The sequence below is a fragment of the Mustela putorius genome, unplaced genomic scaffold (genome assembly GCF_011764305.1).
Source record: "Mustela putorius furo isolate JIRA1106 unplaced genomic scaffold, ASM1176430v1.1 tig00003937_pilon_pilon_pilon, whole genome shotgun sequence".
NCBI classification, from domain to species: domain Eukaryota; kingdom Metazoa; phylum Chordata; class Mammalia; order Carnivora; family Mustelidae; genus Mustela; species Mustela putorius.
The window spans coordinates 3,920,532-3,948,007 of NW_025422082.1; the positions used below are offsets into that span (position 1 = coordinate 3,920,532).

General features: G+C 46.0%; 1 long non-coding RNA gene across 1 annotated transcript; it reads left to right on the top strand.

Annotated features, from left to right (window-relative positions):
- Positions 1-3,894: 3,894 nt before the first annotated feature.
- On the top strand, positions 3,895-21,176 carry LOC101691992. Its single transcript, XR_006603518.1, has 2 exons — positions 3,895-4,258; positions 20,608-21,176. It is a non-coding gene; the product is annotated as an uncharacterized LOC101691992 (long non-coding RNA).
- Positions 21,177-27,476: the final 6,300 nt, after the last annotated feature.

The window sequence follows — 27,476 nt, forward strand, 5'->3', positions numbered from 1 at the left end:
CCACTTAATTGCTTAGCACAATCCCTGATATATAGCCTGGGTCCAATAAGAGGTTACTGAATGAATACTATTTCATAATATGCTCCTTCATTTAGTGTCATAAGAACGTTTCCCTGTATTTCCATAGCATGACTAATGGCAATCTTTAATGCTTCCACAATAGCATGGGATAGTAATTCATAAAAGCTTTCCTTATGTTGGAATTTTGATGTTTCCTCACTTGTCAATGTTTTTACTCTTATAGATAATCTTATCATAAATTTTTTAAAAAGATTTTATTTATTTATTTGACAGAGAGAGATCACAAGTAGGCAGAGAGGTGGGCAGAGAGAGAGAGGGGAGAAGCAGGCTCCCTGCTGAGCAGAGGCTTCGATTCCAGGACCTTGAGATCATGACCTAAGCCGAAGGCAGAGGCTTAACCCACTGAGCCACCCAGGCGCCCCTTATCGTAAAATTTTTAATGCACATTTTATTTAGCTTTTTTGGAATCAGTTTCAAATAAAAAAAATTCCCAAGAATGGAATTACTGTGTGTTTAGGAGCTTTGGACAACTTTATGGTTCAATAAAGCTCATGACCTGAGCTGAAGGCAGATGCTTAACCGACTGAGCCACATAGGCATCCCTCAATAAAGACTTCTTAAGCAGCCAGTGCTTCTGGGAGAGACAATCCATTTATGCCTGCTCTCCAGTATATATTCACGTATCTATTTCTCGAGTGTGTCCAAGTCAATGATGAGGGGCACAGAAGCTATCCGCAAGAACTCCCTGATCCAAAACTCTTTGAAGAGTCTGAAAATGTTTGTTGGAGGCCCACTAGGTGCAGCTGAGTAGATCTTTTGGTTTCTGAATAGCAGAATCGGTTATTAACAGAAATGAAGCCTTTCCCCCAGGTCCTGAAATAAAATCCCAAAACCCTGGCCTGTATCAGAGCACAGTCTCTGAGAGGCAGCTGGCTCCAGGAGGCTCTTGCTTTGATGCTGAATGAGACTGTGAGATCTCAAATCCCAAGGAGACCTGTGTTAGCTTGTACGTCTCCTCTAACAAGTTACCACAAATGTAGCGCCTGACAACAATGCAAACTAACTTCCAACTTCGCAGAAGTCTGGAAGGCTGTCTGACATGGTCTCTCAGGGCTAAGAGCGAGATGTCTACAGGGCTGCATTCTTTTCTGGAGGAGGCTCTAGGGAAGGATCCATGTTCTTGCCTTCTCCAGGTTCTAGAGGCCACCCACACTCTTTGGTTCATAGTGGCCCTTTTTATCTGCCTTCAAAGCTTGTGTGTCAAATCTCTCAAACTTACCTCATGTTGTTCTCTCTCTCTCTCTGACCGTAGCCTAGAAAGGTTTTCTGCTTTTAAAGGGCTGATGTGATTAGATTGGGCCCACCTCAGTAATCCAAGATAATCTCCCCATCTCAACATCCTTAACCTTAATTACATATGCAAAGTCTCCTTAGCCATGCAAAGTAATGTATTCATATGTCCTGGGAATGAAGATGATGAACATTTTTGGAGGGAGGGTTATTCTGCCTACCAGAAGACCTCAAATGGAAATATATTTTTAAATTAAAGTATATGTATTCACAGAACATATCATATTATTCATGAATGATTACATTGGGTGAATCAGGACAAAAGTCAGAATGAACGCGGAGAACTCTTCCTCAACCAGGTGTAGTCAAGAAAATCCTCCAGGAGGCCGTGTAGATTCTTCCAGCATCTCTTACACCAAGGTCAAATCCACAGTTCTGGATCACTGAAACCGCCAGTCTCACCACCGGTCCAGGTCCGGGCTCCGCGCAACTGTCTGTCCTATGGAAGGTGGGGACAGAGCTGGAATGCACCATCCAGGCAAAGAGAGAGGACGGGAGAATTGGAGGGAGAACCCAAAGGTAGCCAGGACCTCGACAGAGAGCTGAGGAGTCTCCTGTTTGTTAGGTCCTGTTTAGGGGGGTTCCTTTTGCAAGAATAGAATTTTCCTCCTTGGTGGCCTTCATTGCTTAGCTTTCTCGTGCTGCTGATTTTTTCCCACCTGAATCTCGTGTTTAGGAAAATTCCCTTAAAGAGGCTTCCTGGTGAATGACCCTGAGTGTGTGTGTGTGGCCTGGGGGGGGGGGGTGGGTTTTGGAGCTGCAAAGAGAGATTAACTGAGTCCTGTTTTTTTCACCTGTCACATCAATGGAAGTACAAAGGAGAGTATAGAAGGGCATTCAAGTTTCTTTCTGGAAAGCCAAGAAGGTGAAGGTGTGGGCTGAGAGACTCCACTGAGTTCAAGGATATAGATCTGATGACAACGTGGGCAGCCGGTGAATTTTTTTGGCGATGCTGTGATGGGCTCTAGGCCTGAGATTCAAGACTCAGCCAAAACAACGGACTGCGCCTTAGCTCCTTGCCTTGTGGAAAGCAATATCGTCGCCAGATCCTTTCTCAAAGCCCTGCAACGAGGTTGCAGACTCACCACTAGATGGCAGCCGCGCCACTGCTCTCCCTGTGCAGCAAGGAGGCCAGAAACCTGTGTTTGGAGGCACCTCGGTGGAGCCGGGCTCATCACAGGACTGGACAGGATCGCTCACCGAGTTCTACTTAGTAAGACAAAGCCACTCCTGTCCACATGAGGCTGTTTTTGCTTCATTCTCTGGATCCAATCATAGGGAAAGAGCACAAGCAGGACGAGTGGCAGGCAGAGGGAGAAGGAGTAGCAGGCTCCCAGAGGAGCAGGGAGCCCAATGCAAGGCTGATCCCAGGACTCTAGGATCATGATCTGAGCCAAAGGCAGTCACTTAACCAACTGAGTCACCCAGGCTCCCCAGAACTCACTCATCTTAATAGACTAATCTGCTATTACTGAAATGCCAAGTTTTGTGGAGGATTCAGAAGATTGTATCTCCTGCCTGAAGTTTCTAGCAAACTGATTGGACCAGACAAGATTAATCATGGCACCGTTGAGAGTAAGCACAGGGACACCTGGGTGGCTCAGTTGGTGAAGCATCTGACTCTTGATCTCAGCTCAGGTCTTGATCTCAGGGTTGGGAGTTCAAGGCCTGTGTTGGGCTCCTCACTGGGCATGGAGCCTACCTTAAAAAAAAAAAAAAAAAGAGTGAGCACAGAAGCCAATATACAAAAAATGATTACCAATTCATGGTACAGACTTTATAATTAAGTTTATAGTTCCCCCAACAGGCTCAGCTTTTCATAGTCTCACCTTCACAGTGTTAGTTTACATTGGTATTATTGGTAGTAGGCTGGACATTTTGATGAGAGAGGAGGACTAATTTTACAGCAGGGACATTGTGTCTACAAGGCCAGTCTGGATGGGAATCCAACAAACAGCAGGAGAGCATCAAGCTTCTACGGATGGGATGGAGGTGCCGTAGACAGAAAAAAGGAATTAAAAAAAAAAAAAAAAAAGGAAGTGAGAGGATATTGAAGACAACATTTAGCCAACGCACCATTTGGTTGATGATTTCTTCCTCTTCCTTCGTGTGAATCAAGTCACAGAATTTAAATCTGGAAACTACTTTTAAAGTGTTCTGGTTTCATCTCATACCCAAAATAGAAGCCTTTACATAATATCTCTGGCTAGAGGCATTCAAATCATTGCTTAAACACGTCTAGGGGCAGGGAATTCACCCCCTCAGAAGAAAGCCCTGTCTTCATTCGACAGTTCTAATTGTGATTATTAGATCAAAACTTCTCCCTCATCAGTACACCTTGGTGCTGATTCAGCTCTGGGACCCCTTAAATTAAGTCTCCTCCCTCTTCCAGAGCGCAGTTCTTCAGATTGAAAAGAGCTGCTGTCAGTCACATCTTTCTCAGCTTTTTCTCCCCCAGCTTCCGCTCTGCTTTCAGACGTTTTCAGAGGGCTGCCGGCTCTCCTAGACCAGCACTACCTAGCGCAGAGCGAGGGAACCACCGCCGGGCGGCCATCTTGCTCTTGGGCCTCCCGGTTATGCCACGGCGCGCCGCTAGATGGCGCGATGGCCAACGCCCCACTCTGGTGCTCTCGGACTGCTCTGAAGATGGCCCTCTGCCCCTAACAAGTCGTCACTGCCAACGCCATCTTGCATCACACCCGTCAGTGAACCAGACGTCCAAATCCCAGCCTCTGCACCGATCAGTATCACCCTCTCATCCCCATCCTGCTCCCGACATGGACATCACCTGTTCTGCCAGTCCGGTGCGGGGCCTTCCTCCTCTTGGTGACAACATTGCAGCTGGCCTTTGAAGAACCATTTCCTTACTTGCCAACATGTGGTTCTGGTGAGTGCTGTGCACCATTAAGCCGGCAGGGGATGTGGGCCTGGCCAATCAGAGACGCCTCCCCTCTAACCCTAGCGGATGGCTGCGGTTGGGATTTCACTGGTGCGCTAAGGGGAGAGGCAGTGGCTAAAGACCGTGTCTACCTGTAGGGCAGCCATTCACTGCTCTGTGGGGAGAAGCTGCCTGAGAATGTAGCCAATGCAGAGGAAGCACCCTGAGCGCACATTTGGGGTCCCTGAGGCATTGGCGACTAAAGCCAGCAGTCCCGCAAGACTTTGGGTAGGTGAGCAATTAACTTCTCTTTTCTTCTGCTTAATTATATTTGAGTTGGTTCTCTGACACTTGAAACTGCAAAGCCTTAATATAATTCCTAACCTGACCTACCCTCCCACCCCTCTGCTCTGGGAGGCCATTTCACTGTGCCCTCTTGAAGACGGGTGGAGAGCTTGCCTGGTTCCCCTGTATATTCTCACCTCTTTGCTGAATGCCCCAGTCACCTCCCTTCAGTAGGTGAGATATGCCCCCCACCCCTTTCAGGACACTCCTTCCCCTGCAGCACTCTCAGAAGTTGGATGGATTTTGTTCCCTACACCTTCAGGTAGGTACCTCAGGGCCAGGGAGTGGGTAGGAGCTCTTCTTGCTCTCTCTATGGCGCTGTTTAAAAACCACTTCTTTTCCTTCTACTCCATACTCTCCAGCTTCGTTCAAGCCCAGGGTCCACCTGTCCTTACTGCTCACTGATGACTTCACCTCTTGTCTCAGTGGCCTTCCCTCTGGCCCTCTCCCAGCCATTCCCAGCAACTTCACCAGCCACAGGAATGAGTCCTCCAATATGTAGGCCTTCATCACCTTGGCCCACCTTAGACCTTCTTATCACCATAATCACAACACGTCCAAAATCTCGTCCAAAATCTCAAATTCCATCCCACTTCCTATCATCTTTCATCCTTACAACTCACCCAACCAGCAGACCCCAGTACAAAATTCTTTGACCTTAAGGCTGCCAGTTCCCAAGACCCCCACATTCTGGATCCTACTGTCCATCATGATAATCACTCCCCTGAAAAAATCCCAAATTCCTTGTCTGTCTTTCCTTCGAGCACACTCACCATGTTGTATGTTGTATTTTTTAATTAATAACTTGCTTCTGGGAGAATTCCCAGAGTCCCTTTTGTTGAATGTTCAGGGTTAGAGTTGGTCAAAAGTGAGGTTGTACAAGATTTGGGAGGCAAAGTCAGACAGCAGCCACCATGCACTGAAGCTTGTTGTTGGTAAGAGGCAGACACAGAAGGACCATGGTTTCCAGTTTGTACTTACTCTTCCTCTGTCTGGCTCTCTTTTCCCACTTACTGGCGTTGTTGACCAGGGAACACCAGTCCCACTCCAGGAACTTTGGTGTGAACTCGCAGACACAGTAGCTGAGGAGAACCAACAATCATCCTTGGACTTCTACTCCAGCCCCCTTTGTGGTCCCACTACAGCAGCTAGAGGTGGCTAGCTTCCAGAATTTCCACAGAGGCCCACTCATATCCCAATGCCAGAGCTGGTTCATGGCTTTTCTCTGATTCTTCAGCTCCAAATTTGGATTTTTACTTCCCCAGCTCCTCCCACGGTTGTGTAAGCTCTAATTACTATAATAAGTTCCTATTCCAGAAAGCTTACTTAGTTCAGTCCCAATGACACACTTTCTTTGAGATTGCCCCAGAGAAAAATATTGCTGAAGAAAGCACACAATCCTACTAACTAGTTTTCCTTTGATTCATGACTGCATAGCAGTCATCTCATTTTGTCTGTCCAGAATTCCCTCTTCTTCAGGTAATAACACCACAGTTTTGCTGGATGAAGTATTCCTCTCCCACCGAGCATATTCTTGGTGATACTTGTGATAAAGTCATTGTCCTTTGCCTCAGTCTGGCCAATTACATGCTCTCTCCTTGGAATCTGAATGTGGGGGGATGGAACCCACTCATCCCAACAGCTGCTGTCCATGAGTTTTTGCTATGGAGTCCCTGGTACTCTGGTCCTTCGACTTTTCCTATGATCACGTGAATTCTCTCCATTCTTCCAATAGATTTGTTGCCTAACTTAGCCAGAGTCAGTATCTGAGACTTGCACAAACCTCACATGGGCACTCTGTTCTGTCCAGCACCCTGCTGTGCCTACCCCATCAGTTGCAAGGCACTTATTTAATAATTTTCCCTACTTATACCTGCGTTCTGCTCCACCCAACTTCAGGCTCATTCTTCATTAAGAAAATGGAAGTGCTGAACATCTTCCTACCACGAAGCCTACAAACCTACTGGCAGCTGACCTCATATTTTCCATTTTCCAAAATATGGAAAATATGGAAATTTTATTTCCAGTTACAGTACTTGCCTTGTAAGCATTCTGTCTCCCTGCTCCTATCAAAGGCAGACTCCTCTGCTCACGTCCTGGACCCATCTCCACTTGCCATCTCAAAGATTATGTGGATGTCCTCCCTCTCTCCTGACTGTCACTTGCCCTTCCTCTACTGGATCCTTCCCATCTGCACACAGTTATGTTCTCATACCTTCCATCTTCTCAAATACATCCTTCCTTCACTCTACATCCTCCACTGGCTACATCCCATTCTCTGCTCCCCATCACAGCAAAACGTCTACGAAAGGTTGTGTCTGCTTTCTCACTTCCTATTCTCTCACCAACTCACTCCCGTTGGGCTTCCACTCTCAATATCCCAGCCAGAGCTGCTCTGGGATTACGGCCACAAATGACTTCCATGTTGCCAAATTCTGTGGCTACTTCTCTGTTCTTCTCTTATGTGATCCCCACAGCACTTAACACAATCAACCCTTCCCCCATTTTCTGAGATTCCTCTGTCTCTCTGACACCCCATACTCTATTGTCCTCTGCCTCACTAATTGCTCTAGAAGTGATATCCAACTCTACCATTTCCCCTCCTCTATTTCTTTCACAGTATTTGTCATACTATAATTATCTTGCTTCTTGTTTTCATATACTAGCTTATTTTTAGTCTCTCCCTATTTTCACACCAGAATGTAAAATTCTTTGGGACAGCAATTTAGTTTGTGGTCTGTACTGTTCAACTGGCACATAGTAGGTACTCAATCAACGTCTTTTGAAAGATAAGCATGACATGTTTCTCAGACCTTTTATCACCAACTCTGAACTCCCTTCTCAACGAGTCCGTGAATCTTGGGCTCCTGTGTTTGTTTGTGCTTAGTCAAGTTTTAGCAAGAATTCTGGGTCAGTTGAGCAAAAACTCCCACCCTTGATTTCTGGGCAAATTCCTTACCCCCTTGGCCCTCTCTCACCCCAATATTTTACCATTCTGGCCTGGCTTCTGCGATAATCCTGTCAAGTTGGTTTAGCCTGAATACCCTCTACCCCTCATACTTCATCTTAGTAACTTTCCATCCACTGCCTCTGCTCCTTGGCTATAAATCTTCACTTGTCCTTGTTGTATTTGGGGTTGAGCCCAAGCTCTCAACGCTACTACAACACTCCATTGTAGAAGTCCCCGCTGAAGAAAGTCTGACCTAGTCTTTAACAAGTATCATGAAAATTTCTTTAATGACCGTATAGTTCTGTTAGGACAGGCTAAATCCATTGCTCCTTTTTGGGAACCATATCCAAGGCCACCTCACTGAAGTATATGAAAATGGGGCCCCCTGGAGTTGTGCAACATGGCAGCTCCCACAGTTGCTCGTTGGTCAGCGCTAAGCTGGGGGAGTTAAATGCATTTTCAAACATTCTCAATAGACATGCTATTAAGGCAGTTTTCCTCCTTTCTCTGTGTAGTTTCTTCTTATCCATCCTGCCCCTCCCTTTCTTGATAGAAAAAAAGAATCTTTATACTTCTTCCTCATAGGAAGAGTTTCGGTCCATCCTTCAGGTCCACTGAGTTTGGAATCTTGCTCTTGTCACTCAGCATCTTAGTTATAGGTTACCTGAAATTTGATAAGCCTGCTTTCTCCATTTTTGTTAAAATGCTGAATAGGATAGGGCACCAGGGTGGCTCAGTTGATTGGACGTCTGCCTTCGGCTCAGGTCATGATCCCAAAGTCCTGGGATCAAGCCCCACGTTGGCCTCCCTGTTCAGCGGGGAGTCTGGTTCTCCCTCTCCCTCTTCCCCTCTGCCTGCTTGTACTCTCTCTCTCTCTAGAAATAAATAAAATCGTTAAAAAGTGCTGAATAGGATAAAGTCAAGGATAGACATCTGTGACACACCAGTAGAGACCGTCCCTCAGGCTCCCAGGAACAAAAGTCAATCCTCATTAGACTTCCCTTAGCACACAATCATCTGACGCACACCTTGCTCTCAAGTTGCTCAAAAAACAAGAAGGTTTCCGAATAATGAAAATAAGCAAATTGATCCATGTGCAAAATCCAGGAGCATTGGACCCAACACATTAGGTTTCCATTCTCATCTCTGCTGCTTCCTAGATCTATGAACTTGCGAAAGGCCACTCCAGTGCTCTGTGTGCAGTATCTTTGATCTGTAAGGCGAAGGTATCATGGTCTTGAGTCTAGCTGCAGGGCGTTGGATGAGTGAATCTCTTGAAATACAAAAGTGCTTGAGCTCCCACAGGGTAGTGTCCTCAGGAAGGCAGTGGTCTTTTATCATCCACTTGAGTGTTATTTATAATAGACATAAGGGGGAAATCCTGTTAATCACCAATAAGATAGAAATTGTGACATAGTGGGGCGGCTGGGTGGCTCAGTGGGTTAAGCCTCTGCCTTTGGCTCAGGTCATGATCTCAGGGTCCTGGGATTGAGCCCCACATCGGGCTCTATGCTCAGTGGGGAGCCTGCTTCCCCTTCTCTCTCTGCCTGCCTCTCTGCCTACTTGTGATCTCTCTGTCAAATAAATAAATAAAATCTTAAAAAAAAAAGAAGAAACTATGATATAGTTACCTAAAGGGCCATTTTGCAGTAATTACAATTCATGTGGTAGACAGATTCCTAATGATGTGGAGAAATACATGAAAATAATGATTTTATTTAAAAAAATGATCCCTGAGCAACGTGGAAGGAAGTACACAAAAGTGTCAGAAGTGGTTATTTTGGGGCGGTAAGATTATTTATGATATTTTCCACTCATTTTATTTAGCTCTAGGTTTTAACATACTTTATGCAAGTATGTATTACTTACACTGTTTTTAAAAAATGGAAAACATTGGGAGATACCTAAAACATTAAAGGCTTTTGAAATGTTTATGCCCTTTAACTAAATGAGTGGTACTTGGAGGACTTAATCTGAGAAAGTAATTCAAGTTACAGAATATGCTGTGTACAAAGACGTGATTTTTAAATTTTTAATTAATAATGCGATTATTAATAATTATTAATGGCTATTAATTAATTAATAATTTTATTAATAATGTGTTATTATCCCCAGGGGTACAGGTCTGTGAATCGCCAGGTTTACACACTTCACAGCACTCACCATAGCACATACCTTCCCCAATGTCCATAATCCAACCACCCTCTCCTTACCTGCCAGCCCCCAACCCTGCAACCCTCACTTTGTTTTGTGAGATTAAGAGTCTCTCATGGTTTGTCTCCCTCCTGATCCCATCTTGTTTTATTTATTCTTTTCCTACCCCTCAAACCTTCCACGTTGCATCTCAACTTCCTCATATCAGGGAGATCATATGATAATTGCAAAGATGTGAATGTTATTTATAAAAGTATGACATTGGAAACAGTCTAACAATGCAGGCATGATTAGATAAAAACACATCATCTACTTAAAACCAAAGGCAGACTTTTGAAATTATGTGTATAAAGTCTGTAGTAACAAAAGCTTCCGAAGTAATGTTAAGTGGGAAAACAGAATAGAATTGCATGCTGATTGCAACTCTATTAAAAGGCAAAAAATAAAGCACTGAATGTAATCTGGACTGCATAAGAGGGACTGTGTCAGTAATGAGACTCAGGATTGTTGTAAAATGTTACTTTTACTTTTCTACACTTTCCAAAGACAACCATTTGTGTAAATAGAAAAGAAACATACAGTTATTTAAAACTAAAAAGTACCTGCTCTTTGGGAGGGAGATGGGTGGGTTGAGCTTATCTCTTTCTGAGGAGCCTCCTTGTGGGGTTGTGGGGAGATAGGACTGATAACTGCTGTCCTTGACTATTCAAGGGCCCCAGAGCCCCACCCCAGATGGGGGGCCTCTGGGGCCCCCACCACTCACTCGTTGTCAGATGCAGCCTTCTCCGTCCCAGCCCCATGCAGCCTGGGCCCCCAAGGTTCGGTCCATGATGCGGGTCTCTCCCCTAGGTGTTGGAAACCCCCAGGGAGATAGGGAGGGGACTTCTGTCCGCTCAGGCCTGCCGTGACCAGAAAAATCCCCTTGTTCATCCATTGTCACTTTCTCCTAACTCCTTCCCCATGGGACACTTTTGATATTGATGCTGATGCTGATGAATGACAGTAGCTTACTGAGCTCCTAGAACGTGCCAACTATATTTACGTGAATCGTCACAGTGAAGCCTATACACCCTTGAAAGATACGCAGATTTCTCCTCATTTTGCAGATCAGGAAGCTGAGATTTAGAGAGATTAGACCATTTCCTCAAGATCCCATGGCTAGTAAGTGGCAGATCTACTTGACCATCCCTGGTCTGTGCTCTAGACCATCTTGGTTGCATGTTGAACCCCCAGGCCAGGCTCTGAGCTATACTGTCTCCCCCTCCTCTCGCAGGTACCACCCCACCACTTAAACTGGCTAGGGCTATCTTTTCCCACATCATTCTCCAGTCATCCCTCTCTCCTCAACTCCCTGAGATGTGAGGCAGCAATTTCAGTGGCCTTTGTGTGTCCCCAGACAAACACACACACACTTACACCCCCCCATGGCATTTTCTCATTTACCCCTCTAAATGGCGTTTATATGATCAAACTGAATCTACACAGATAAAATCACAAGGCCCTAATGTGCAACCAAAATATAAATTCCAGAGTGTTCCGCTTATTTGTCCCCGTCTGTGTTGGTGTCCCATCGCTGGGTCTTTTCTATCAGCCTACGGCACTTAGCACGGGGCCGACACCGCATGTGGATTCAAGGAAAGTTTTCTGAATGAATGAATGAGAGGAAGAACGCATGATTGTCTCAATGCTATCACATATGGTTTCAGTTTCTTCATCTGTAAAATAGATCTGATGTTCTCTCTCTCTTTTGAGTTGGGAGCTGCCGGAGGGCAGGGAACAGACTGCATTCATGGTGTGTCTGAAGCCCTCGTTGCGTTGTCCATAGACAGGATGTACTGTCAATAACCATCAGTAGGCTTGAGTGAATTCCCCCGGGCTCCTGGTAGGGGTCTGAGAATGGGCAAAGTAGGTCCCGGTGTATGCCCTGCTCAGGTCTCAGGGAAGGACATTCTGCTGTTAAGCTCCTGAAGTGGATTGTGCTGTCGGCCTCCTTCATGCCAAGGCCACATACAAAATGTATTCCTGAATCTCCAAGAGAGGTTCCCACTGAGAGCTGGCCCCAGGGCTCTGCATCAGGCTTTAAGATTTTAAAACTTGCAGCTTCCTTTGGAGACCTGAGGCCTGGAACCACGCTGGCCTTCCATCACTGTTTGCTGAGACCCACTAAGGGTCAGGGCTGCAGCTGCTTTTCAGGCAAGAGCCCTTTTCATTGCTTTGAATGCATGTCAGGAGTTAAGGAAACCCAGGAGGTTAAGATGACCCTGCAGAAGAGGTTTCCCATGCAGCCCCTGACAGGTTTTCTTGGGGGAAGTCTCTCCTGTCCAACCACCTGCCCGGGAATATGTTCTAGCAAACAGTCTCCTTTTGCGTTCATTTGCCTTTCCCCACTTCTCGTGTTCCTGACTCTTTCCCCATCTTCCTTACGCACCCAGGACCTACATACAGTCAACTCGCAAACAGCATTTTGGTGTGGAAGAGTGAATGAGACTCATCCACCCCCTCCCCTTCGCTTGCTTCCCCTCTCTCATGTCCCCTGTGCGCACACGTGCGCGCGCACACACACACACACACACACACACACACACATTCCGCTTCAGCCATGCTCACTGCCAACACAGCCCGCCTGGAGAGCTAGTAGAGTCTTTATCTTATTTTGCTCCCACACTCAGGGAATCTTGAAGGCTCAGGATCACCCAGGTGGGCAAAGCCCTCCAAACCCTGGGAAGGACTCAGTCACCTGGTGGCCAGCACAGGACCCAACCATCCCTGCCTTCTTTTTTTTTAAGATTTTATTTATTTATCGGAGGGGGGGGGGAGGACGAGCACAGGCAGACAGAATGGCAGGCAGAGGCAGAGGGAGAAGCAGGCTCCCTGCTGAGCAAGGAGCCCGACGTGGGACTTGATCCCAGGACGCTGGCACCACGACCTGAGCCGAAGGCAGCTGCTTAACCTACTGAGCCACCCAGGTGTCCCCATCCCTGCCTTCTTAAAGGGGCCATTTTTAGCAGGCCTGCTCTGACTCAGTGGAAAAGCTTCATTCCCATCAGGTTGAAGGAAAGGATTCAACCAAACATAGGACTGCTAGGTTAAGAAGGGCGGCTCTGTCTGGAGACTGGAGGACACAGCTCCTCTCCAAAAGCAGTATGGCGGGTATGGGGGTGTCCCAAGCTCTGCCATCTGAGGTACAGCTGAGAATTCCCTTCCCAACTTTAAAGCTCCTTGGAACGAAGTGTGAGAGGGACAGTTGGCTATCGCATTCCACTACAAGTACCAAGCATTTAGACTTTCCCAAGAACCTTTGCAGACAGATATCCCACTTGAGCCTCACCATGACCATCGGGGCCAAGAAAGATAGTCATTCCCGTTTCACAGATGAGAAAACTGAGGTCTAACCAAGAAATGCAGCTTGTACAAGGCTATGGTACAGCTGGAACTCAAACCCGTCTTCAGATTCCAGAGCCAATCTCTTTGGTCTTAACTGGGTTTCCTTTTCACTCTGCCCTCTTTAAGATGTCAGATCCCTTCCTCTGGTTTGGCAATTATCTCACTGCTGAATTATTAGCTGACACTTTTGCAGTGATAAGCAGGTGTTCATTGAGGACATGATCACATTGTGACAAATGGGAGACAGCTGCACCTGAGGAGTTGGAAGAACCCCCCTGAACCCATGCCAAGCCCCACCTGTCGGCCCACTTCCAGAAATGAGCCAACCTGGGCATGAATATCTATGTTTGGCCTCCCCCCACCACCCCGCCAAGTGAGATGGCTCCACTTCCTTAGCAAGCCGTCTGTCTCTCTGCCACCGTTTCTTCCAGGGTAACAGGGCAATTCTGCCCTCACAGCTGTGTCTGCATGCTTTAGCTGAGTGGCCCACCCAGCTGGAGCTTGGCCCATCTTGTCTCCACGGCCCGGCATTGTCCCAAGCACTTTGCAGGAGGTGGCTGCGGGTCCTATGCTCTCTGGGGGAGAATGCACGTCCAGGAGGAGGTCACACCAAGGGGGGGTTCTGCCCTGGATTAGGCTCCTCTGTTCCCAGGGGAAGCCAGGTCCTCAACAACATGGAGCACTGTATTTGAATTGTCTCAAAGGGCCCCCTACCCCCGAGGCTGTGAGTGCAAACAGGGAGGGGCGGCCCCACCCATTGTGGGGACCTGGTGCTGCTGGCTCTGGGCTGCCCACAGGAGCCCCCGGTCTTCTGCTCAAGGAAGGAGAATAGCTTCATTTCCTCCCACTCCCCTCACCTCCAGCAGACTCGGCAGAACTTCCTGCAGCCCCGCCTCCGTGCAAGGGACTGCTTACCTTGTGCTTTCCTACATCTTTCCCTGATATTTTCACTGTTTCTCCACCTCCCCTAGGGACCCTGCACTCGCTCCTGTGGAATTACACCATAATGGGAACTACGACAAAAATAAGCCGGTAACTACAGAGCCTATTAGGCTTAGTGAATCTGAGTAAATCTTCAAACGATGTGGAGGAGATACTTGCAAACCCCCATTTTACAGTTGAAGAAATGCAGACTTAGAGAAGTCAAGAAACTTGACCAAGGTCACCCAGACAGTAAGGGGCTGCCCCCACCCCACACTTGCCCCTGTGGGCCTGCTACAATCTGGATCGCTCTTGACAACCCGAATCCACCAATCCTGTGTTCCATTAACAAGGTCCCCCCAGTCGATACATGTCTACACGCCCCCCCACCCCAACACCCATGGGCCTGCACCTGGAAGGATTCAAAAGGCAGGAAGCCATAGCCACTGCCCCTGAGTTACTGAGGAGTTGGCTAAGGAGACAAGGCAAAGACAGAAATTGACACCCAAATTCTTTCCCACCTCTGCCTAGTCATTTCCCCTCTCTGGGCCTCAGTTTCCTGATCTGCCAAGTCTGCAGGCCATACTGGGAGATGGCTAGTATAGACTCCTGCTTATCTGTGATCAACTGAGCACGACCCACCTAACGAGAAGTTGGGAATCCTGGGGCCCGGGGATTAGGACTGTCCTAGGGCATAGCTGGAGCCAAACCAGAAAAGAAAACCATGAGATTCGGACCCTTGGAAGAAAGCTTGTTACCAAGAAGAGGACTAACTCCCAAGAATGAATGCCATGGAGGCCCCCAGTTGAGTGGGGAGAAGGCTCACTGCTTCCCAATCCTGTAGCCCACAAAGCCCAGAGAGCATCTGGGTGTGGGCTTCCCCGAGTTCTTGGGTGCTCTTAAGGGAAAAGTCAGCTGCTTGCTTCTGATCTTTTCCCTTCTGCAGTACAGCAGGGTGCCCCGAGAGCAGTAAGCACCCAGAGGTGTCATTTGGAAGCTGTTTTCCTTAGAAACAAGACATGGGGTTTGAGTTTGGAGGAGTAAGTGCAGTGAGGCACCTGGAGGTCTAGAGATGAGGACGGTCCCAGCCGCCAGGCTGCCTTCCCTGCAAGGCATCTGGGTACAAATGCTCACAGCTCACGGCATGTCCTAGAGAAGACTGAGGATTACAGAAGGGAAGGGGTGGGAAGATGGAGTAGCCGGGTGACGGGCCTTAAGGAGGGCATGTGTTGTGATGAGCACTGGGTGTTAAATGCAACTAATGAATTGTTGAACACAACATCAAAGACTAATGATGCACTATTTGGTGGCTAACTGAACATAATTAAAAAAAAAAAAGAAGAAGGAAGTGTCGGCATTGGTTCTGGAAGAAGGAAATGAGTGTCTTGTTAATGTATTTTTTTGCAAATTTTTTCTTAATGGTGTGCCTGTTTTACCCATACGGACACAGAAGGCATGTTTTTAAGTTGGGGGACAGTCATTACCCCTCCGGACGCTGTCTTGTAACCATGGGTTATGATGTCGCCTTAGATTTGTGGAGCAAAATACCATTTACACCACACTGCACACACATTCTCTTGATTTGTATGTAAATTATCACTTGTATATAATTAGAGTGAGGTGGGTAGTCTTCATAAAGTCCATTTTACAAGTAGGGTCACAGAAATTCAAGGAGCTGATTAGTTCAAATCATCTAGCATGATAGCCAAGGTGAGGTGAGCTCAGATGCTCCTTCTGATCTTCTCAAAGCCCACATTCTCTCATATTTCTTTTCTTACCTTCTTGTTCATCCTTTTACTTATTTTTATTATTTTTTAAAGATTTTATTTATTTCTCTGAGCGCTTGTGCACACGAGAGAGAGATAGAGAGTACAAACGAGAGAGGGAGAGAAAATCTGCAGTTGACTCTGTGTTGAGTGTTGAACCCTGATGCGGGCTCGATTCTACAACCCTGAGATCATGACCTGAACTGAAATCAAGAGTCCGATGCTTAACTGACTCGGCCACCCTAGCACCCCATCTTTGCTCCCTTTCTACCCAAAGCTCTTATATACCTGGACTTCATGTAACCCTCCGATGAATGCCGCTTTCTAGACCCTCATCTGTGCTCTCAGTTTAGGAGAAAAATGACCAGAGGGTAAGCCGAACTCCCTTTGTCCATTATAGCCATATGTATCTGTATATGTGAGATGCTTTTAATTTTTAGAAACTAAAAAAGAAATCACAGGCATCATTTCATGCCAGCAGTGGTGCGGGTAGGAAGGGCAAATGGGTTTGAAGCTATTTCCTAAACACCTGCTCTGCCAGGTACCTTACATAAATTTCTCATTTCTTCTCGGAGACAGCCCTGCCTGGGAGTCATGGTTCCTCCCCAGATGGTTACACAACTTACCCAAGGTCGCTCGGTTAATAAGTCAGATTCTGGATTTCAGAGCGGACTGTCTGCTCCAGCTATCCTTCCGTGGAGGCGGCAGAGGGCCATGGAAACTCAGGTCTCCTCACTGACCATCCAGCCCCAACTTCCATCCCAGGGCATGGGACTCAGATGTCATTATGACTCCACCATCTGAACTTTATCCTTGGTCCATCTCACTGTAAATGAGGTGTAAACAAGTCGTCCCCCCGCCCCCCCGCACCGCCAAAGCTATCGAGGTCCTAATCTCTGGGATTTGATAGGGTGACAAGGACTGGTAGGTGTATTGAATGAAGGACCCTGGGGTGGGGAGGTTCGCCTGGGTTTTCCAGATGGGCCCTTGTAATCACAAGGACTTTAAAGGAGGAGGCAAGAAGGTCGAGGAGGAAGGAGGCGAGGGGAGGATGGGGGCAAGGGAGTGGAGTGGGAGGAAGGGGTCAGGAGACCAAGGAACGCGGGTCAGCTGCAGAAGCTAGGAGAAACAAGGATGCCCCCCCCCCCCCAAAAAAACCTCCAGAAGGACCCCTCCAGGGTGACACCTTGTCCAGTGAAATCAATTTCAGACTTCTGGTCTCCAGAATTCCAGGAAGACAATATGTATTTGTTATTTTAAGCTGCCAATTTGTGGTCATTTGTTAGAGCTGCCAGAGGAAACGGACACAAGTACTATTTACCTAGTTAGAGAAATAAACTAAAGCCTTTAAAAAGTGTCCTTTTATATGTAAATGATCTACAGTAGTTCACTGTAAGCAGAAGCCCTGGTTGCGTCTCTTGGTTGGCTCTTGGATATTTGAATCAAACATCATTCTAAATCAGTGGTTAAAGCCAAAACTGTGCTGGGCCAGACTTGACGAGGCCTAATTTTATAGTGGTGGTGTGGAACTTCCGTTTATGTATTTGAAAGTAAGTTTTAAAATCTCTGTATCAGACTTCCAATTCGGAGGGACCTCCCCTGTGTATCCAGGAAGGAAATATACTAAGTACACAGGACACAGAGACTAATACACTTCTCCGGGAGGAAAGAATTAGCAACTTAATTGCCCTTGCCTTTGTGCTCACTTCCATGCTGGTGAAGAAGTTTTTGTTCAGTTATAAATTTCTGTCTGAAAGAGAGGCATCTACATAGAAAGATGCATCTTCTTGCTGGACGATGTAATTTGTCAACATCGTCTGCATGATATGAAGAGCTTATAATTCTAAACCTTTTAACAAGGTAAATGTATTAACCATTAGCTTTAGAACCAGTGCGTAAATATAAAGAAAATGCACAGTTTGCTTTTTACTCTCCTCCTAGAAGGAGCTAGCCTGTGGATCTCAGCCTTACATTTGTGGATGTGCTTGTGTTTTTGTGTAATTGTTATTCACAAAGATGATGTTAATCACACATATCTTGTGGAATTACCACTGACGAGACAGATGACTATTTGTAATAATGACCGTTTTAATTGTAACCCTTTGGCTGATGAGCTTGGGTCTGAACAATATAATTCAACAATCTATTTGGCATGGCTACGGTGTGAGTCATGGTTATCCGTAGGTATTGACCCACCTGCTTTCTGGAGCAGCTAGGCAGATGTACGCTGAGGTTCACTTCTGGCGGGTTAAGCAGCAGAACAGGGACAAACACTAGGTATTTGGCATGGTGTCTGCCATGATTTTCCTGGTGACAGAATTGCCGGCTTTGGGTAAACCAGGGTGGGGCTCACTAGGGTCATCTGCTCCCCGCTCTGGAAGTTCAACAGAAACATGAATATGAAACACAGAATAGGAATCACTCATGAACTAGTTTTATTTTAATAATACTGACTTGGAATTGCACGGGCAGCAGTAGAGGTCACTGAGGCTGAGAGGATGTGAGGCTCAAACTGTACCTTTAAGTGCACAAGAGAAATAGTAGTCAATTGAAAGGATACACCCAGCCAGGGAGAAGTGGACCGTGGGGTTTATCTGAAACCTGCAAGTGCACCCTGACGTCGGTGGCTTGCGTGCTATGGAAGTAAATTTTGTGTCCCAGTAAAGATCTTCTCTCCTCTGTGTTATCCTTGGGGTAGGACGTGCATAAACACTGCCAGATAAATTTCTTTTTTTTTATTTTATTTTTTAATTTTTTATAAAAATATAATATATTTTTATCCCCGGGGGTACAGGTCTGTGGAATCACCCAGTTTACACACTTCACAACACTCATCAAAGCACATATCCTCCCCAATGTCCATAACCCCACCCCCCTTCTCCCAACCCCCCTTCCCCCAGCAACCCTCAGTTTGTTTTGTGAGATTAAGAGTCACTTATGGTTTGTCTCCCTCCCAATCCCATCTTGTTTCATTTATTCTTCTCCTACCCCCTAAAGCCCCCATGCTGCATCACCACTTCCTCATATGAGGGAGATCATATGACAGTTGTCTTTCTCCGAATGATTTATTTCGCTAAGCACGATACGCTCTAGTTCCATCCATGTTGTCACAAATGGCAAGATTTCATTTCTTTTGATGGCTGCATAGTATTCCATTGTGTATATATACCACATCTTCTTGATCCATTCATCTGTTGATGGACATCTAGGTTCTTTCCATAGTTTGGCTATTGTGGACATTACTGCTATAAACATTCGGGTGCATGTGCCCCTTCGGATCACTACGTTTGTGTCTTTAGGGTAAATACCCAGTAGTGCTATTGCTGGGTCATAGGGTAGTTCTATTTTCAACATTTTGAGGAACCTCCATGCTGTTTTCCAGAGTGGTTGCACCAGCTTGCATTCCCACCAACAGTGTAGGAGGGTTCCCCTTTCTCCGCATCCTTGCCAGCATCTGTCATTTCCTGACTTGTTAATTTTAGCCGCCAGATAAATTTCTTAACAGCCTAGCTGCCGTGGCTTGGAGATGGACGTTCATGTACACTCAGAATATCCAGCCATGATACTGAGTCACCATCCTATAGCCCCTGCCTCCTAAGGCAGAGGACCACCCCTATAGCATCTTCACTGACAGCACAGGCTGGTACCAACAGGGGTGAATTTCATGATTCTGTCTGTAGGTTTTGTTTGGGGTTGGTGTTAGTTCAGAATGAGTGTGTGATCAGGGACCGTATCTGTGTAATTTGGTTCAGAACCTGCTGTCTGACCCGTGCTAGTCAAGAGCTTCTGGTGTGGCTTCTGTCACCCCCTCTGGAATGAAGTCACCAGGACCAAGTCTCGTTCTTCTGTTGTAGCCCCCTCCACTTCTTATCCAGGGCTAGAACTTGAACCAAGCTGCAAAGCCAGACAGATGCCAGTGGGATGGTTTGGTGGGATTTTAAATAAAAGTTTAGGAAGCGAGGGAGTAAGGAAGAACGATTCTTTCCTATTGTGCCAATTTCCAGTGTTGCTCCTTCCCATATATTCTTGCCTTGAGATCACTGCTGGAGTCTCCCCTTGTTCAAAGACAGGTAACTGGGGAGCATCTCTAGAATTTCCAGAGCCATACATGACATTTTAATGGTGATAGACCACTGCTACTTTTTTTTTGCTTCTATTCCATCTGGCGGGAGTGGGGAGTCCTGCAAAACTACTTTACTCTGGGGCCAATGGACAGAGGGGTGAAGGTCCTCCTGGGCAGCGTGGGCCTGCTGGAGGGTCACCGTAAGCTACCGAGCCACTGAGAGCTGACAGCCCTGAAGATAGTCCAGGCCTGCCACTCTCTCATACACCAGTCTGGGCCAGGCAGGGGGTGGCCAGCTCAAGCCCGAGCCTCTCAGTGTGGTATCGCCAAGATGGAGCCATTTCCTCACCCACAGATCAAGAAGCCTAAGTCTGACAATGTCAGCAAGCTGTCCTGCCTATCCGATCCAAACAGGTGTGTGCGGGAAGGCCGTGAACCAAGCACTCTTCCTGTGAGTATCGGGGCAAATGTGCATTTTCATCTTCTCTTCTAGAAGCCAGGAACCCGTCTTCCCCTTTAGTGACATTTGCGTCTTGCAGAAGAGGCCCTGGCCCAGGAAGGAGACATGCTTTGGATCACACAGTTGTGGGCAGTGGGTGCAAGAGAGCCCCTTGGTCCTTGACTTCTAACCCATGGCTTGTCCACTGGGCCACCCGACCCTCCTTCTCCCTGGTTCCTGGGTTGTTAACAGATCTAACTGCTTTTCTCTTGTTCTCCCATTTCTTCTTCTTTCCCCACCTCAACTGGCTTTTACTCCTATTTTATTTTGTCCTAGAAATACACCCACAGTGGTTGGCCTGGGTGGACTGCTATCACGGACGAACACATCTGCAGGCTGAGCTTACTCCTCCCTCACACCTGGCGTCTGGAGCGGGGAGATGGCTGCTGCTTCAGAATCTGGACACGCACAGCTGTGGGGTGGCACAGCCAAGGGCTGGCTTGCTGTTGCCTCTGGGGTGCCGAGCATCCCCAGCCTCACCCCAAATACACACGGCCCTGCAGCCCATTTCTGCTGAGATGAGAGGCTTAACGTCAGCCGTCTGTGACCATCATAGCCTGGACTTTAAGTCACATGTCAGAAATGGACCCAAAAGGGGGCATCTGTGGGGAGGAATGAACACACCTGCCCTGGTTTGGAGCCAGAGAGCCTTCCTGCCCACCTACGTGCCTCAGTTTCCCTATCTGAATCATCTACCTAAAAACAACATTGTGCTCTCAGAATAAAAGCTTTGGAAAGGTCTGAAAAATATAAAGACAAAATCAGCTACAAGTTTCCCATTAACATCTTGCTGTTTTCATTTATCTTTTATGTAACCAAATACAATTTTGCATCTTGTTTTTAAACAGTAACCTTTCCTTATTGTAAATGTAATAGGTGTTCATTATGTTGCGCTCAGAAATTTCAGACACAACCTATTATTATTAATCTATGCCATGAAGCCATGTGAGTACTACCAATATAATAAAACAATGTTAATTTGTTTATTAGGGGTGCCTGGGTGGCTCAGGTCAAGATCCGGTAGTCCTCGGATTGAGCCCCGTGTCAGGCTCCCTCTGCCTCTGCTCCTCTCCCCTGCTCATCCTCTCTCTCTCTTCCCCCAAATAATAAATAATTTTTTAAAAATCTGCTTATTTAAAAAAAAAGCAATTCAAATCACAAGAAAAGTGGCTTTTTGTTGTTCCATTGAGAAATAATGTTAATATGTTGATTGGTATCTTTTCAGTCTTTCCTTTGTGTTCAGTTAGCCACTGTATAGTACATTGTTAGTTTTTGACATAGTATTCAATTAGTTACGTATAACACCCAGTCTTTTCAGTCTTTAACAAGCATAACATACCAAAAGGTAAAAAAAAAAGCATAGTAGATTCATACTTTACATGCTTTTTTGTAACTTTCTTTTTCCACTTCATTCAGCATGAATCATTTTTATGTCATTAAATTCTCTTTTTCATTTATGATGATAGAACATAACAAGTATGCCAAATTTTATTTAACCAATTTTCTACTGTTAGCCCTTTGTTTTGGTTCTAATTTCTCCTCATCATGAATGGGACTATTTGTAGCTGAATTTTTGCACTCCCCTGTTCTGTGTTAACACCTCCAAATTCCCAGCGCCATCACAGATTATGGCAAGATTGTACCTGATAAATGGTACGAAAATGCTTTGAGAAATACGCGTGTTGTGGGGCACCTGGGTGGCTCAGTGGATTAAGCCTCTGCCTTCAGCTCAGGTCATGATCTCAGGGTCCTGGGATTGAGCCCCACATTGGGCTCTCTGCTCAGCAGGGATCCTACTTCCTCCTCTCTCTCTGCCTGCCTCTCTGCCTACTTGTGATCTCTGTCAAATAAATAAATAAAATCTTTTTTTTTTTAATAAATAAAATCTTAAAAAAAAAAAAAAAGAAATACGCGTGTCGCTGCGCAGATGTGATGGGGTTATTGCTGTCATCGGTGAATTCAGGGAGGCGGTGGCGCTGGTGGAAATGGTGTGTGTCCCAAGCAAAGAATAAATGGTAAAAGCAAACACATGATACTTTCTATGTGCCAGGTACTGTTCCAAGAGCTTCTTGGAATTTTTTTATTTCTTTTTCTTTTTCTTTTTTTTAAGATTTTATTTACTTATTTGACAAGCAGAGATCACAGGTAGGCAGAGAGGCAGGCAGAGTGGGGTAGGAGAAAGCAGGGTCCGTGCTGAGCAGAGACCCTGATGCGGGACTTGATCCCAAGACCCCGAGATCATGACCTGAGCTGAAGGCTGAGGCTTAATCCACTGAGCCACCCAGGCACCCTGAATTTTTTTTTAAATTTCTTAAAGATTTTATTTGTTTGAGAAAGAGAGAAAGAGAGTGTGCTCGTGTGTATGTGAGCATGAGTGGGGGAGGAGCAAAGGCAGAGGGAGAAGCAGACTCCCCACTGAGCAGGTAGCCTGATGGAGGATTGGATCCCAGGACCCTGAGATCATGCACTGAGCTGAAGGCAGATGCTTAACCGACTGAGCCACCCAGGCACCCCAGCTTCATAGTATTTTTAATATATTTAACTTTTACAGTTCTATGAGGTAGGTACTATGAATTGACTCAGCTTTTAGATGAGGAAGTTGAGGCACAGAAAGGTTAAGTATTTTGTCAAAGGTCACGGAGCTGGGAAATGGTGGAGCTGGGATTCTAAGCCATATTTGCTTCCAAGGATATACGCGTAAACCTTAAGAAGCCAGTCCTGAGGGCAGGTGACTAGAGAAGGAGGGGGAGTGGCAGGGTGGACATAAAGGAAGACTTCAGTGTGCCCATGGCATCCCGATAATAATGCCCATGACATGTGATAATAATAGAGGCCGGAACAGAGGCTTATCATAAGGGGTTCATCAGCCTTCAGTCTCTGCCTCAAAGACCAGAGTGCTTTGATGATAGCACAGAAGTGATTATTTAAAATGAAAGTTATCTTTCAGAGATATGCACTGTATACTTAGAAACAAAAAGACATGATGTGTGTTGTTTGTTTGATGTCTTTTGTTTATAATCCTGATTGGGGAGGGTGCGGGAAGAATGGACAGAATAGAAGTGATATGAAATCAGTCATGAGTTGAGTTCCTTAAGGTCGACCGGTAGGCTAGGGCAACTCTCCTGTATTTGCTGGGAGTTCGCCATGAGATAACATTTTTTTTTTTTTTTTAAATCTCCAATCATTGGACCATTCACAAATGACCTCTGCAGGGATATTCCAATCCAGAGCATAAAGATTCAGAGCAGTACATAAAGATAAACTCAGCTCTGTATTGTAGCTTTCTGAAAAGCTTCCCCAGTGTTGCCCAGTATGTGGAAATATTCCCGAAGGGTCCCCCCTCCCTCTTGTGGGCCAGGGCAGCAAGCAGTACAGGTCTCTTCATTCATTCAAGAGGTGTTATTTTTCATCTTGCGCCCAGCGATGAGCTGTGAGGGGCACGGTTGAGTTTGGGAGACATGATGTACAAATGAAAGTTAACAACACAAACGAACAGTTCAGCAAATACCCCAAAAACCTTATAGGAAGCTCAGTGGGTACGGGAGGACATGAGTGGGATCCCTCTGCCTAGGGCTTAGAGTTCCCCAGGGAGGGAGGGAGGGGGTGCAGGGAGTGGGGACCGTGGAGGGGGCTCTTTGTCCCTGGTCCCCTGGTCACTCTCTTCACATCTAAGATGACCGGGGCTCAGGGTGGAGTCTGGGACAGAGGGGACACGCACGATACTGCCACCTTTTCTCTTCCGCTGGCCCCGGGCTCCGCTGGACACTTTGCAAGGAGAGACCTGCTTTTCAGCTGGCTGAACCCAAGAGAGAGGAAACACCTCTCCTTCAACACCTTCTCTCTGCCTTATATGGTGGCAAAAGCTAAAACTCACCAGGCTGCTTTGTATTTCCTCAATGACTTAATTTGCCGGGAAGAATAGAAGTGTAAGAGGATATATGTAATCCTAAGGGACTCCCGAATGGATTTTACATTATAAGAGACAGATTAATAAGCAAACAAAGCCCCAAAAAGGTGAGGTAGGCCAGGCCCACTGACCATGAACTAGCTGAAGAAATCTCCGGGCTCGGGAAGAGCCTAGTGCTCCTGGGATCACGTGCTCCTCTCCTACCAATGGAAGCGCAGTGAACTTCTCCCTCCCCCACCCTCCCCGTCCGGCCTCCTCCCCCCCTTGAAAGCCAGTGTTCAGTTCCTGACTTACTCACCATGGTCTGTTCCAGGATTTAGGGTAACAGAAAACATAGATCCGTAGCTCTGTAATTAGACCTCCTCCTGGATTTCAGGCAGGGCCCGTTTGTGAATATTTGATTTTCCCATCTGGTGGCAACAGCAGAGAGTGGTCCCCGGGTTTCTTGATCTGCCTCTGCCGTGTGGTGTGTTACCACCCCCCTCCCCCAGTTCCAGGGCCCAGCTCGTGGCACAGTTGCCCGCTGCCGCCTGCCTGCCTGCCTAGGCCCTCAAGCTCACCCTCAGGGGAGGGAGGGCTGATGGCATGGCCCCGAAGGGCCAGCCCGAGGTAGATTAGTGAGAAGCTGCCAGGAGACTCGACAGAAGTTCCCCAAGGGGACTAGATACAGTAACTGGGGTCCTGAGTATTCATTTCCATATCGCATGGTTGGGCACACACCCTGGTAAGGACAAGATGTAAATGTAAGCCCACCCTGCTCCCAAGGGATCCCAAGAAACAGGGAGCAAGACTGAGATGTGGCAAAGCCTTGCTCCTTTAATCCTCTATCTGCTGGTGCAGAGGCTGGCGCCTTCTTCATTGGTCGCCAGGCTTCCATCTCTTCCTGGGCTCAGAAGCGTTCACAGCACCCCTAATTCCACCACCTGGACTTTTCGGTTTTTCCATGGCAAGGCCTTTCCTTGGCTTCTTCTTGGCTTTCCCACATTTTACCAAAGTCTAAATTCTTGGTCATCTTGCCCTGTGAAATTGGCTCACTTGCTGATGTGAAAAGGGCCTAAGCTATTTTCTTGATGACACAATCAAAGGGCTAAAGCCTGTGTCTCTTAGCTTAGGCATGAATGTAAGCACAGGTGCATTCCTTTTAAAATTAAAAGCTAAGTAAGGAATGAGTTTCTCCCAGTTTACTGCACGGTCAGATGGAATCTACAGGATGAAGTTAAGTTCTACGCTTCATCTTTAAAAGAAATGCTGGCTGTTTTACAACATGGCCAGAGGAGAGACAGAGATGTTGAGAGATCTAGAACCATGTCCTAAAAGCACTAGTTTGAGGAATCAGGAATGACCAGAGCAGGAAAGAGAAAACAGAAGGAGACATGAGAATCACCTTCAAAGAAGCAAGGCCTCTGTTGACTCGAAAAGGCAGAACCAGGGGCCAAGGGGGAGGGAATACTGGAAGGCAGGCTTTGACTTCATAGCAGCAAGAACCTTCTAATAATAGGTTTTTTAAACATGGAAGGAGCTCATGGAGGCAGTGAGTCAGGGCCTAGTCAGGCGGTAGCCAAGTGGAGGCTGGACGGCCATTCCTGGCAGGCACTGGAGGGGAATGCTGGCTTGGGCAGAACTTTCACTCAAAGATGCTGCTATTGCTTAGCTGTTTGAAATGCAAGTTCTGTACTTCATAAATTCAATGAGGGGATATAGGAAACACTTTCTGTAGCTTCCTAGAAACATCTAGACTTTTACTTTATTTTATTTTATTCTTTTCCCAAAACGGAAAATGAACGAAGGGGAACAAATGGAAACCATGCATCATTTCTTTAAGGTTACTTTCAGCATTTTGGTTTCATGGGCCTTTGAGTTCATCTTAATTTCAGATCTTTTTTCCTTTCTTTTACTTCTACCCCTATGTCATCATAGTTTCTCTTTCGTTCCCTTTTACAACAGAAGGTTTTCATTTATGCCATGAGTGGTAGGGCTCTGGGACATGCTGGAGGAGTTTAAGGTCTGGTTCTTTGTGAAATGATCAGAGCAAAAAAAGTCTTTCATGTCTCACGTAGATTTGTAAGTGTCTCTTTCAATGTCCCTTCTCTTTTCCAACTACATCTAGTTGTGACCTTGACTGAGTTTAAGAAAAATCATTAACACTCTTTGTATTACAAGTAAAGGGGAAAAAAGCAGAATTGCCAGAATGATTCTAGAAGAATATACATGCAAGTATAAAGAAACTAATGTTGAAACAAAGAAAGAAATGAGGAGTTTCCATAATACTAGAAATGACATATACCATAATTACAATAATTAAAATAATGCTGGCAAAAGCATACACATCCATGGAAACAGAAGAAAGTCCAGAAACAGACTCAATTCACTATATAATTAAAATCTCATTTAAAATCAGGAAGAGAAAGATGACTTATTAATGAAATGATTAACTCTTTGGGGTAAAAAGGGAGTTCCATCTCAGCCTAGAAAAATAATTCCAAAAATAAAGTCAGGGAAGGATTGGGGGAAATATAGGTGAATATTTACATAATGGGGGGGTATATTTAAAAAAAAAAAGCAAAGAATCAGAAGTAAAACATTAATATATTTAACAAATATCTGTCAAAAGACACAAAAAATAAAACGTAAAGGCAAGTGAGAGAACAAAAAGAAAAGTGTTAATAACATACATGAAAAGAAGTTAATGTCATAATAAATAAGAAGTTCTGAGTCATCAGTAAGGAAAAGGGGAACATCTTAACAGAGGACAGGACAAGGCACATGAATACTAAATCGACTCAGAAGAAACAGTGGTAGCCATAAGGCAGTTGAGTCTTGTGACTGATGGCAAATTAAAGTTATGAGATTTCATTTTTTGTCAGTCCAATGAACAATGATTTTTTTAAAGATTATTTATTTTTTAAAGAGAGAGAGAGAGAGAGACAGAGATCACAAGTAGGCAGAGAGGCAGGCAGAGGGAGAGGGGGAAGAAGACTCCCTGCAGAGCAGAGAGCCCGATGCTGGGCTCGACCCCAGGACCCTGAGACCATGACCTGAGCTGAAGGCAGAGGCTTAACCCACTGAGCCACCCAGGTGTCCCTGAACAACCATTTTTTTAACGTAAATATTTAGTGTTTATTTCAGTTGCCAGTGGGAATCTCTCCTATACTGATGTTTGGGTGAATCGATACAAGCTTTTTGGAGGTCTCTTTGGCAATCCATCTCAAAAGCATTGAAAATAATCAGACTCTTTGGT